This window comes from Dromiciops gliroides, chromosome 3 (genome assembly GCF_019393635.1).
Source record: "Dromiciops gliroides isolate mDroGli1 chromosome 3, mDroGli1.pri, whole genome shotgun sequence".
Lineage (NCBI taxonomy): Eukaryota > Metazoa > Chordata > Mammalia > Microbiotheria > Microbiotheriidae > Dromiciops > Dromiciops gliroides.
In genome coordinates, this window is record NC_057863.1 from 443,003,318 (window position 1) to 443,016,347 (window position 13,030).

The following is a 13,030-nucleotide window of genomic DNA, read 5'->3' on the forward strand; positions in this document are numbered from 1 at the left end:
CTCCCCTCCCCTCCCTTCCCCCACCCCGCCTGGGGCACCCAGAGAACAAAAAGAGGCCGCCTCCCCTCCTTCGGCCTCCGAGTGCCGCTAGCTCCCCGGGAAATGTAGTTTCCGACTCGTGCGTAAAAGGCTTCAGGACTACAATTCCCATCAGGCTTTGGGCGCGGAGGGCGGGGAGCGGGAAATTGTCCCTGACCCCGTGGAGAGCCACGTGGCCTTTCCCACCCGGTCCTTCTAGGCTTTTGATCCCAGAGCCCTGGGTGGGCATGTTTGCAGTGGGGGGTGGCGGGTGCATAGTTTGGACAAGTGGGCGAGGAAGAGTGGACTTGGTCCAGGACTGTGTACGTGGGATGCTCTGCGCCCCCCTTGCAGTCCTCTGTCTACACTAATACAGCGCGCTCTGTATCCTGACTCAGCCCTTGCTTACATCCTGGGTCTGGGACGGAGAGGGGCGCTGTGTCCCGGCGTCCAAGCTCGCTCTTGTGCAAGAAAGGAGTGTCTTGTCTAAACCAGAAAAGCGAGCAGCGCATTAAAGGTATGTTACTCCTCCCTTGGCCCCTTCACTTTCATCCACGCCCCACTCCACCCTTTAAACCAGCTTCCTCGTCAATATTCAGTATTCACTAAACATTTATCTAACAGCCTGTTATGTGTCTACAGTGCTCTGCTAAGCAACAGGGATACAAACCAATCAAGGATTTATTCTATGCGTACTATGTAGAACGCTGTGCTGGGACTCTGGGAATACAAGTACATAAAGAATGGGACCATCCCTACTCTCAAGGAGCTTTCCTTCTAGTGGAAATAACAATTTCATAAAGAAGCATCTACAGTATCAGTATAAAGTGAATAAAGACAAATATATACAAAGTTGTTAAATGCAATATAGTTTGGGAGGGAGTATTTGGAGGGGACCAGGAAAGCCTTCATGCAGGAGCTGGTGCTTGAGCTGTGTCTTAAATGACACAGACAGAGGTGAGGAAGGAATGCATTCTAGGCATTCGGGACAGTTTATTTTATCAAGCACCCACTATACTGGACACTGTGCTAAGCTCTGGGGATACTAATGATGTAGGAGGCAAAAAGGGGGTAAAAGACAATCCCTGCCCTCAGAGAGCTCATAATCTAATAGGTGAGATAAGCAAAAAACTTTTGCCATTGCTGAGGCACAGGAGGCCAGTTTGGCCAGACCACAGTTCAGGATGGAGAGTCATGACCAAGGAGGCTGGAAAAATAGATTGGGACTAAATTGTGTAGAGTTTAAGGCACGGTGCTTGCCCATCGATTGCTTGTGATCTAATAGGGATCATAGATTTATGTTGGAAGACTTTAGAGTTCATCAGGTCCAACACTTTCATTTTACAAATTAGGAAATTGAGGTGCCAGAGAAGTGATTTACTCAAGGTCACAAGGTTAGTAAGTGACAAAATCAGGATTCAGACTCGAGTCCCCTCACTACTGATCAGTGCTCTTTCCTGTACACTGTGAATCAGAGATATAATACAAAGTACTGGGTGCTAAATAAAGGGGAGGTGTCAAAGTGCTTTAAGAGAATAAAGGTTAGAGGATCACTTTTCTTGAGGGAGAGGGCAAGTTGTTGAGGAGAGATTGGGGAGACTTGATCCTGGTTGAAGGTAAAGAAGAAAGCCAGTAGAGAGCAAGAATAAGGCTTGAGGTAGGATAAGTAGATGGCTCTGGGGGTTACCCAGAGTTGAGGCTTTTCAAGGTAAAATAACAAGTTCAAGGGGATGGGGAAGAAGCATGGAGTTGCAAGATCAGATGTTTGGAATCAGGTCCTGGGTTCCAGTCCTTCATCTTCCACTTAATAGTTGTGGGATCTTGTTAAGTAGGCAACTCACTTAATCTCTCTGAGCCTCAGACAACATCTGTAAAATGAGGAGGGGGATATCACTGCCAGGCTCCAGAATTGTGAAGATCATGTGATACTCTCAGTTGTGAGCTAGTAGCTGAATGAAATCTGAGTGATTGTTCAAAGTTAATAATGGGACAGACTTGAAATAACCAACCTTGGGGGTCCAGCCTGAGTGGGACCAGAGGGTCAGAGACTTAGAGAGGTAGAAAGGGCCTTAGAGGTCATCTAGTCCAAATTCTTCATTTAATAAATGAATGAAATGAGGCCCAGAGTGGTGATATAACTTTGCCCTTGATCATGTGACAGTGACAAAGCCGGATTCAAACTCAGATCCTCTCCAAATCAAGCTTGCTTTCCACTCTATTATGTACTACTTCCTCTAGGGGCCAGGGCATGGTGGTGGGAAGATGTCGGTCATAAGGAGATTAATGGGTTAGTCTGGGAGAATAGAGAAGGTGAAAATGTGTGCTTTTCCTCAAACATGATCTGATTAGCACTTAGCACAGTGTTTGGCACACAGTAGGCATTTAATACATGCTTACTGACTGACTGTCACTCCCTATTACCTCTAGCATAGAATATAAAATCTTGGGTATTTAAAACTCTTCACAACCTTACCCCAACCTACCTTTTGAGCCTTACTATACCTTACTCCCTTTTATTCTCTTGGCAGTATGAAAAAAAGAGACTCAAACCAGAGGATCTGAGTTCAAATTCCCACCTCTATCACTTACTGCTTGTATAATACTTAAATCTCCTTTAGCCTTAATGTTCTAATTTGTAAAACAAGGGGTTTGTCTAGATGCCCTCTGAAGTTCTTTCTTGTTTCAAATTTATAATCCTGTAATCCAAACTTTCCTTCTTACACTTGAGAGAAATGATTATTAATAACCAATGATTTGGGGGAGATAAAGAGTTCTCCCTTTTTTCTAAAGTCCCAAATTTTAAAAGTTCATTCTTTTGAAGGACATTGCTGATAATGAGATTAGACTAACTTTCTTCTTCAGACCCCACCCAGGTGAAGTGGCCATTGTGTTCCCACTCAGGCTTGGATGGGGCATAAATTCTTTGAATAGATTGCCCAAGGCTGGAGGTGGTCTGGATATAGAGATAGTCTCTCTGTCCGAGGATGACATGATGTCATTTTTAGCCCCTTATTGTAATATTCATTCTCTCATTAATTATTATCCAATCAGGTTTGATTCCCACCCTGGGGAGTACCCACTCTTCCAAGGGTATTGTGAAAAAATAATTATTGATAATGGATTACTTGGGGGGACACAGGGACCCAGTTTTAGTCAGCTTTCTCTTCACCCCCACTTGTAGAAACTTCCTTTTGGGACCAGTGAGGAGCCCATGGGTGGATCAAGAGAATTGGAGATTGACTAGTTGAGCCACACCTGGACTCCATCTGCCTTGCCCTTCAGAGAGGGTCTTTTTACACACCTCTCCATTAGGTCATTATATCATTAAGTTATAGGTAAAACTATAATATGGACCACCTTTAGGTCATGTCTACCAATGGAACTGAATGATGCTAGCCAATTAGCTTTGATCAGTGTGTAAGAACCACCTCTATCAAGAGAAAAAGAATGGGATCACGAGGTGAACACCATTCTGGGTGGCATGATATGCAAAGAAGGCTGTCTGGTAGCTTTCTCTCTATGTAATGTAGGACTTCTGAACTCTACTTGGAACCATGTGCTCTCTTTTAGAGACAATATGGTGCTGGGAGGGGTTTCTGCTTGTGTTAAATGCGGTCAATGCTCTCCTAACATTTAATATGATTTAATAAATGCTTACCACCTAAGTGGGTGCAATAGCCATTAATTTATAAGTAGCAATATCTTAGAAACCCTAGCCTAGTGCCCCAATAATTTAGGCAGAAACAGCATAGCCCCCCCCCCCCAGTATTCTAAATGACACAGTATATAAACTGTGAATCTACCACCATGATTGCCTTTGGTCCAAGAGAGATGGCCAAACCACCATCCTTATATTAATAAATATTCTGGCCTTATTAATAAAATTGTTAAATTACCCAGAAACTATGTCTTTTGAACCTTTTTAATTGCCACATACTTCCACATATATGACACTCCATCCTGTCTCTTTGCCTTTTGCACTGATTATCCCCCATGTTTGGAACACATTCCCTCCTCACTTCCACTTAGAATCCCCAGTTTTCTTTCACCCTTGTCATCTACATGAAGCTTTTCCTGATTCCTGAATGTACTAGTGTTTCCTTCCCCTCCCCTCTTCATATCTTTTTCACATATACATATGATACATATGTATGTTTCATATATATATATATATATGCATGTATATCCAAGCTATATTGCAAGCTCCTTAAGAATAGATACTGTTGGGACAGCTAGGTGGCTCAGTGGATAGAGCACCGGCCCTGGATTCAGGAGGACCTGAGTTTGAATCTGGCCTCAGACACTTTATACTTACTAGCTGTATGACCCTAGGCAAGTCACTTAACCCCCATTGCCTCACCAAAAAAAAGAGAAAAGAATAGATACTGTTTCACTTTTGTATCTGTACACTCTTTGACACGTAGCACACTCTGACACATAGTAGGGACTTAAATACTTGCTGATTGATAAGGTCAAAAGAACATATTTAGAAGGACATTAGATGGTTTTGATCTCACGGAAAGTTCAAGGTGAGGTCTAGGAGGTAGAACATAAGATTTACTAATTTCATTGTTACTCCTTTCTCAAAGAGGACCAATGACATTGTAAGGGTAATGTCTTGACTTTCTAGTGAATTGGATTTAAATAAAGCAGAACTGCAAAGTCATCTGTCTTACTCTCCTCCAGAGACATCCAGAAGTCCAGTGGCAAGACCAAATCAAGATGACTGGTGATGGCCCAGGACAGAGTGGGGTGACCTCAGCCTTTCTAAATTAAGGTCTTTCCCAGTCCCAATTTGTATGAGGCAACACCCATTCATGAGTAAGGGCTAGGTAAGCATTGAGATAAAAAATGGCCCAATTTAGCATCACAAAAATATAAATCTGGTACAGGAAGACCCTCGAGGTTTCTGTCTGGAACAGAAAACAATTGCTATCTACACTCATTCTAAGCCATCTAAACCTAAAGAATGAGCCACCGAGGCTTGAGCTGGAGGCGATTATTGGGCATTCCTTGAACTCCTCCAGATTTTTTTGGTTTGCCAGTGGCATTGTACTGATTGTATCAAGTCCTAAAAACTGCTAAGCTTCCTAAATTGGATTTATAATTACTTGGAAGAGTTTGCTCTAATTATCTACTAAGAAAAAACTAAGTGGATGAAGGATGTTTATTGCCCAGATATGCAATTTGATCAACAACCCATAAAGCTCATCCATAGTCCATATATTTTGAACAAATTATGCAAATAGACAAAGAACTTGGTCCAACTTTGAACAGTAGGAGAGTGGGATGGATTGCCTTTGGGAAATTCGCAATACTTTTAATTACCCCCAAGCTTCTACCTGAAAAAATGACCCACATTTTTGACAACCAGTATTCTTCCAGCCATGTTTGGTGGTTGTGAGTTATGGAATATCATTGTCTCTAAAGAGTCAAATTTATGGGGAAGGGAAGGGGGAAAGGCCAAAACAGAAAATAGTCTCAGCCCCAAGATATGTACTGAGGAATAATACATTTATACAGATAAGCAAGTGCAAAATAATTTGAAAAGGAAGAGTGTTGATGAAGAAGGGAGTCAGGAAATGCTTTGCATAGAAAGTCGTACCTGAGTTAAACATTGAAACAAGTTAAGTGAGAGGAAAACAACCCCTGCTCAATAATTCTCTGGAACTCGGCAGCAATGAGTCAAAGGCTTATTTATTTTTATTCTTGTGAGAATGGGTACCTCATTCAACAATGTAGCATGCAGCAGGCAGGTGCAGAGGATAGGAACTCCCAGGACCAGTTTTAATCCCTAGTCCCTAATGTGAAATGGACCCTCCCCTTGTTCATCATTGGATGATTACTTAAGGGTTACAATCTAAGCTCAAAAGCTAGCTAATCTGAACACAGTTTTCTTAACCCTAATTTCCATAATAATTCTTTGAGTTCTCAGCTAATGGGGAAGTGACACAGGGATATTCCTTCAAGCTTCCCTTATATGGACACAGCCCAGAAGAGGACCTCTTGAGACCAGCTCAGGGCTACTTGAACCACATGATTTGTCTGCCAGAGGCAAGGGGGATTGAGACTTGAATCCTCAAACAGGTCAGGAGGAGTGTAATTTGAATGGTGCTGGCTGTGTCCTACTGAGAGGAGACCATTGCTTCTTTCCTCACACTAAGGATTCTAAAATGTGGAGATGAGAAAGGAGTTCATTCCAGTAATACTCTGCACAAACCCGTGGAGGATGGAGATGGAACACTGAGTACAGTATTGGGAATAGCAAATATACTGGTTTAACTGGAACACATAGTACGTGGGGGGGAGCAATGTGAAATCCATTCAAAAAGGCAAGGAAAGGAGTTTGCATTTTAACTTGGAGGAGCTAGGAAGAGCCTAAAGTATCTTCAACATGGTGAGAACTTGTGCTTTAGGGAGGTTATTTTGGCAGTTGTATAGAAGGTAGATTGGAGAGGGGAAGATTTGAGGTTTTTGTAGTAGTTTAGGAGGATCTGAACCAGGGTGGTTGCCATACGTGAGAGGTAACGTAGAGACTGAATTGAGGAGACTTGACAACTGATTGATTGGCTATGGGAAGAGAGGAAGGGTGAAGGATTGAGGATAATTCTAAAGTTTCTAGTCTTGGATAACTAAATTGTAGCCTCAACAGAAACAGGGAAACTTAGAGGAGAAGTATATTTGGGGAGGAAGATGAGATTAATTTTGAATATATTGAGTTTGAGGTGTATATCCGGAGATATACAGCAGGCATTTGGTGTGGGATTGGAGGTAAGGAGAGGAATTAGAGCGGGTTGTATTGACTTGGAAGTCATCTACATAGAGATGATAACAATTCCTGGGTGTTAATGAGATTGTCAGGAGAGGGTATGGAGAGAAAAAAAGAGAAAGTGACCCAGTACAGAACTTTGGTGGATACTCACATTTAGTGTGGGGTATAAATGATGCAGTGAAGGAGACTAAGAAGTGACCAGACACTAACTGGTTGAAGAATCATGTATAATTCTAAGTTACAAAATCCCACGGTTGAGAGAATAGACAAGAAAAAGGGGTATCAGAAAAAAAGCAGTATCAGAAGCTTCATTGAAGTCAAGAAGGAATTAAGACGGAGAAAAAGCCATAAGATCTGGCGATTAAAAGATTGTTAATCACCTTGAAGAGGGTAGTCTTAGAAGAGCTGTGGGGTTAGGAGCCAGGAATGGAGAAGTGTATGAAAAATGAAAAAGTGGATGCAAGGTATCCAAGTGACTTTTTCTAGCACTTTGGCTGTGAAAGTAAAGATATAGACGGATTCCTTGAAGGGATGTTATCATCAAATGGAAGGATTTTTTTTTTTTTTTAGTTTGGAGGAGACCTTTGCATGTTTGTGGGTAGCAAGAAAGGAACCAGGAGGTTAAGAAAAGATGAAGATAGGGAGAAGGGAATCATGAAAGAAACAAGCTTCCTGAGACCAAGGGAGGAGAATGCAATCAAGATCAACTGTAGAGGAACTGGCCTTGAACTATAATAGTGGCAACTCCTCATCAGAGCAAAGGAATAGACCATGGGGGAATTGATGTTTGAAAACTATATGTGGTAGGGGCAGCTAGGTGGTGTAGTGGATTGAACACTGGTCCTGGAGTCAGGAGGATGATGGGAGTTCAAATCTGGCCCCAGACACTTATTACCTATGTCGCAAGTTACTTTAAGCCCCAATTGCTTCCAGAAAAAGAAAAAAAAGAAACTGTATGTGGTAGCCTTGTGATCAGAATCAGAATTCAGTTCTCTTCTACTTCTGTTGGCTGCATAATTCTAGAACTTACAGATTGTTTTTGTAGACATTTTTGTACATTTCCTCTCCATTTTCCTGTTCACTTTTATGTAGAGTTCCTTGGCCTGGGGTATATGAACATGTTTTTATTAGTACTTTGAGAGCTGTATTACAATAGAATTGGTTTATTTTAGACATTTAAAAACATTATTCTGAGGATTTCATAGGTTTGTCCAGACTACTAAAAAGGGATCCATTAGGTTTAATGTCAAAACCTTTTTTTTTTATAAGATCCAAAAGTTTTTCATGCTGGTTCTAAGTAAATGTTCTCAAGTACTTTCTTTATATTTTATTTTTAGTTGATTTAAACAGCCCAAAAAAGAACCATTTCCATATACACAGAAGAACACACAAAAATAGCATTCTATGTGAAACCATGAATTTCCATAACAAACTGCTTACTTTAAAAAATAATAATAATTTTACACGCTACTTTCAAAACTGCCCTACTTGTCTGTACTTCCTTTTAAAGCCTTTTTGCCTGTTCTCTTGAACATTTGAAAAATATTACAATAGCCCTTTTTTTGTCATCAGTATTGCTATCCCTATTCCCCTGACCAGCTCCCCAATTAACTTATAGGAAGTTGGGGGGGGTAACCTTTGCAAACATAGTTAAACATAGTCTGTCACCTTTCTCTCGAGGGTTCAATGACATGTTTCACCATAGTTCCTCTGGAGACATGGCTTTAATCTGACGTCTTAATTAAGTCTTTTAACTTTATCTTCCTTTTTAGTGTTCTCATATACCTTGTTTTCCTGGTTCCACTCAGTTCACATATTACCCTGGATTCTTTGAAATATCTTTTGTCATTGCTTATGGTATATGAATATTTAATTATATTCATATACCCATCATTCAGCCATACTTCACTTGTCTAAGAGGCACTCTAGGAAACCTTCTTAAATTCTAGTTCTTATCTCTGTCCTCCCCTTAATCCTTCAGGACCAAAAAGTTTGTTTTGTTGGTATTATCCTTCTTCTTAACACCTAACCCCTTCTATCTTGGCTTGTTTTCCTATCGAATTTCAGGTATTTCTACACCAACTCGTGTGTGTGTGTGTGTGTGTGTGTGTGTGTGTGTGTGTGTGTGTGTGTGTACACCTGCCCATGCACACAACTCTCCTTTATCCATTTAAACATTCGGGGCAGCTCGGTGGCACAGTGGATAAAGCACCGGCCCTGGGTTCAGGAGTACCTGAGTTCAAATCCAGCCTCAGACACTTGACGCTTACTAGCTGTGTGACCCTGGGCAAGCCACTTAACCCCCATTGCCCCGCAAAAAAAAAAAAGAAAAAAGAAAAGAAAAGAGGAAGGTTCATCTGATGCCCACTGTGCCTTTCTTTGTGTTTGTATATTCTCCTGCATTGCTTTCAAGTTCTATCCCCTTCCTTTTCCTATGCTAGTGTTTTTCTCCTTTTCTTTTTTCCTTCTCCAAACCCTCATAATACAACCAGTCCATGCCTAGTACCTCTGTTTTTGTTATTTACCTCCCTAAATACCTTTTGAAAACTTTTAAGATTCTGAAGGGACACATATTTCTTCCACCTCATTAGCATGTTAGCACTACATCATCATGTATCTGCTTCCAGTTGCTCAAATCAGTTTATCTTTTTGAGTTTCCCTGGATTGCTAGGCTTGCATTTTAAAGTTCCTACTTACCTCTGGCTTTTTGAAAACAGAAATACCCTCAAGTTCTCCATTCAATTAAAGATGATTAAATTCATCTTTTCAAGATGAGTTATTCATGTTTATAGCCCTATATCTTTTGCCTTTTGTAATATTGTATTCCAAAATCTCATCTCATTTAGAGTGGAAGCTGCCAGGTCTTAGTTCATCCTGACCATTGCTCCTTGGAACTTGTACTAATTCCTGCATTCTTGTAGTATTTTTGCTTTGATATTGGAGCTCTGGATTTTGTTTATGACATCCTGCCTATGGCTTTTCCTTTTAGAGTCCCTTTCAGGAGATGATCCCTGAATTCTTTCTATTTTTACTTTCCCCTCTGGTTCTAATAGAATTCATTTATGATTTCTTGAAATATAGTATTCAAGATTAAAAAACAACAACAACAACAAAACACCCATAGTTTGGGGGGAGTTCAGTGATCCTGTTTTTCAAGTCAGTTGTTTTTGATAACTGGTATCTCATATTTTCTTCAATTTTTTTCCACTTTTGATTTTGTTCTTTTTTTTTAATTATTATTTTTTTAGTGAGGCAATTGGGATTAAGTGACTTGCCCAAGGTCACACAGCTAGTAAGTGTTAAGTGTCTGAGGCCGGATTTGAACTCAGGTACTCCTGATTCCAGGGCCGGTGCTCTATCCACTGCGCCACCTAGCTGCCCCTTGATTTTGTTCTAATACTTTTTACTGTGATTTCTGTATGGTCTATTCTTGTTTTCAGAGATTTTATTTCCTGGGTAAGGTTTGCCATTTTCTAGTCTGTTTATTCTCCTACCATTTTTCACTCTCTTTTGAACTTTTATTTATTTTTTAAAAGTCTTTTGCTTCATTTCTTATAGGTGTTCTTGTAATCTTTATGGAAAATTCTTTTTTCTTTTCTTTGAGTCTCTGCTTGCAATTGTTATGGAGATATATTTGTAACAACTTTTTATTTTTTAAATTTACTCTTCTTTGCAGCTTTAATTCCTGAATTGGGGCTTTGTGCCAGGTCCTGCTTACTGCCATGATTGGTATTGTACTAGGTCACATGGACTCCTATGTTAAATTCTAATTCCCAGGATCTCTGAGGTTCAAAGTGTTCAGGGGCCCTTTTTGTCCTCTTTTGAAAGAGTATTAGGGGGGCAGCTAGGTGGCGGAATGGATAGAGCACCGACCCTGGATTCAGGAGGATCTGAGTTCAAATTTGGCCTCAGACATTTGACACTTACTAGCTGTGTGACCCTGGGCAAGTCACTTAACCCTCATTGCCCTGCCAAAAAAAAAAAAAAGAAAGAAAGAGTATTAGGGACTTCATAGCCCCTGCACCTGGGCATTCCTGTCTGAGTAATTTTACACCATGCTTCTTGCTTCCACTCCACTTTGAGGCTTTCCCAGGGGAGTCTTCTGCTATTGATACTCCAGGACACAGAGCCTTGAAAGCTACACAAGTACTCTAATACTTTCTTAATCTTGCACATTGGCTTAAAAAAAGATTATTTCCCTCCAATTGTACGATGCCTCACCAGATCTGCACAAGCCTTTTGCATTCCACTGGCATCATAGCAAAAAGGCATGTAATAGGGGACAGCTAGGTGGCACAGTAGATAAAGCACTGGCCCTGGATTCAGGAGGACCTGAGTTCAAATCCGGCCTCAGACACTTGACACTCACTAGCTGTGTGACCCCGGGTAAGTCACTTAACCCTCATTGCCCCACCAAAAAAACCCCCAAAACAAACAAAAAAAGCCATGTAATAGTTGGGAGTACAGAAGATGGATAATGCCATTGTTGTGGGCCCAAGTTTCCATATGTATTAAAATTCTCATTGATTTCTTTTCAACTCTGCTTAATTTCCTTCAGGCTCTGGTGTTTTGCTAATTTTTATGGCTCACTTAGTCTGTATTAACAAAAGCCCACTAGTAAATCAGATATCTGCAATTGAGAATGTATTTTCCTCTGTGAGCAATGTTATACATGGTTCAATTCCAAGATCAGTCCACAAAAACCTATTTAACCCATGATATAGTTAGCCTAAAGAACAACCAGTACTACCTGGAACTGTGGGTCCTGAGAATAAGGGGTCTTATCCAAGAGGAGAATTCAAATTCCAGCTCGTCTGCCTAGTAGCTGTGTAACTTTGGCTATGCTACTTAACCTCTCTGGACCCCTGTGCCTTAGTTTGTTTGTTTTTTTTTTAAAGGTTGGACCAGATGACCTTTAAAATCATCTTCCAGCTCTGACACAGGAGGCACTGAGTTCAAAATCGGCCTCAGACACTTGACACTTACTAGCTGTGTGACCCCGGGTAAGTCACTTAACCCTCATTGCCTTGCAAAGAACAAGAACAACAACAAAAACAAAACAAAAGTTATCACATCCTCGGGGCAGCTAGTTGGCCCAGTGGATAAAACACCAACTGGTCCTCCTGAATCCAGGGCTGGTGCTTTATCCACTGCACTACCTAGCTGCCCCCAACTTGAAATTCTAATAAGAACTCCAGATCAAATTAACATACGCTCTGATATTTGGTGATTTCATGCAAAAATGGGAAAAGATAATGATGGAGAGAAATATGGAAAGAAATAAACTAAGCCAAAAGATTTGCAGAAGCCTTACAAGGCTATAGTATGAAAAAGTAAATGGGAGCCATGCTTTCTTTTAAAAAAAAAAAAAAAGAAGAAGAAGAACTTGTAGGCACCAAATAATATCACAAAGAATGAAATTGACTACATTTTAACAGATAGTAAAAGACTTATAATGGATGTGGGAATTATTCCTGAGTTATCATCTGTACACAGTCAGACTATCAACTCATCAGAGCTGAGACCAAAATATATAACAAGAAGAAAAATAGTGAAGCTGTGGTATACAAATAACATTTAGCCCTTCCTTTAAGCAATCTATTGAAAATAAATTGGTTTTTTAATTGCTCATTGATAGGCAGAGCTAATATAGTAAAAATGACAATACTGCCTAAATTAATTTACTTATTCAGTGCCATACCAATCAGACTACCTAAAAATTATTTTATACAGCTAGAAAAAATATTAACAAAATTCATCTGGAAAAACAAAAAATCAAGAATATCCAGGGAAATAATGAAAAAAAATTCACAGGAAGGTGGGTTAGCAGTACCAAACCTGGAGCTTTACTATAAAGCAGCAGTCATCAAAACTATCTGGTACTGGCTAAAAAATAGAGTGGTAGATCAATGGAATAGGCTAGGCTCAGGAAATGCAGTAGTAAATGACACTAGTAATGTAGTGTTTGATAAACCCAAAGACTCCAGCTTCTGGGATAGGAACTCAGTATTTGACAAAAACTGCTGGGAAAACTGGAAGATAGTATGGCAGAAATTAGGCATAGACCAACATCTTACACCTTATACTAAAATAAGGTCAAAATGGATACATGATTTAGACATAAGAGGTGATACCATAGGTAAATTAGGAGAGAAAGGAATAGTGTACCTATCAGATCTTTGGAAAGGAAAACAGTTTTTGACCAAACAAGAGATAGAGTATATTATAAAATGCAAAATG

At 40.3% G+C, this 13,030-nt stretch overlaps 1 protein-coding gene across 5 annotated transcripts in view; it reads left to right on the top strand.

The window, feature by feature from the left end:
* Positions 1-13,030, top strand: part of METTL8 (methyltransferase 8, methylcytidine) — a 117,999-nt gene that overhangs the window by 435 nt on the left and 104,534 nt on the right. For 2 of the 5 annotated variants that reach the window (XM_043991948.1, XM_043991950.1), the window contains exon 1: positions 11,712-11,793. The exons of 1 other annotated variant lie outside the window; for it this stretch is intronic. The gene's annotated coding sequence lies outside the window, so the exon portion shown is untranslated. Of the gene's footprint in view, positions 1-190; positions 536-11,688; positions 11,794-13,030 lie in introns of those variants that run through there. 2 more of the 5 variants (XM_043991951.1, XM_043991949.1) reach the window with 2 other exon arrangements.